The 981-nt window shown below is 40.2% G+C and overlaps 1 pseudogene; it reads left to right on the forward strand.

The window, feature by feature from the left end:
* Nucleotides 1-624: 624 nt before the first annotated feature.
* On the forward strand, nt 625-743 carry LOC120592480 (uncharacterized; annotated as a pseudogene).
* Nucleotides 744-981: the final 238 nt, after the last annotated feature.

The raw sequence follows: 981 nt of genomic DNA on the forward strand, positions 1-981 counted from the left end.
GCCTGCTGTGTCCATGGCCCCGACGTAACCCACTGTCATGGAACACAGGCGATGAATATTGGGAAAGGCTTTTCCTGTATGGACGAAGTCAGCCTACAGAAGTCTAACGCTTTATTTTTCTTAAGCTCCAAAGCTTTTTGATAGTCTGAGTTGACCAGACAGGAAAATTTAGAAGAAGCAATCGATAGGCAATCCTTCAAGACTAATGTAATGTACTTGGGATTCTGATAAACACCTAGGGGGAGGGACCCCAAGGCTGACACCCTGGTGAGAACCCAGAGTCTAGGTATTGACAAGAAGCGAGCGAGCAGAAGCCAGGATTGCATTTCCTCACGAAAACAGAGATCTCTGAAAAATGGTGCATCTGTTGGATGTCACCCCAGCCTTGTGCAGAAGATACCTCTGGTGGTGATAAAATTTTCCCCCACAAATCATTTTAGGTTGGCGCAAATGTCTGTGTGGTGGTTGAAGCCTTAAGAATGAAAATATTGATAAACACTGATTTGAAGGGGATTGATATGCTTATTTTTTTATATTTATTTAATTGACTTATTAATTTATTTATGGGCATCATGTGCCAATTTTCTACTTGGCTCTTTGGCCTGTCAGAAAAAGATCACTACTTTCTCCGGCCACACCACTCTGAACAAACCCGATCCTGTCTGATCTCGGAAGCTAAGCAGGGTCGGGCCCGGTTAGTCCTTGGATGGGAGACCACCTAGGAAGACCAGGTGCTGTAGGTGTAAAAAATAAAAAATAAAAAAAATAAAGGATTGTAAACTGAGAAGGTCCTTGCAATCTGTGAGGTCAACCAAGAGTTGCTTCGCCTAAAAAAAAAAGTAAAAAAAAAAGTTCACTACTTAGTGGTTAGACATTTATATGATTTATGAAGCAATCCCCCTGATTAAAAAAAATAAACATAAAAAATAAAAAGCCAAAAAGAAATCAGTGAAAAAAAATGAAAGAAAGGTTGACTATTAC

This window comes from Pteropus medius, unplaced genomic scaffold (genome assembly GCF_902729225.1).
Source record: "Pteropus medius unplaced genomic scaffold, Ma_sr-lr_union100, whole genome shotgun sequence".
NCBI classification, from domain to species: domain Eukaryota; kingdom Metazoa; phylum Chordata; class Mammalia; order Chiroptera; family Pteropodidae; genus Pteropus; species Pteropus medius.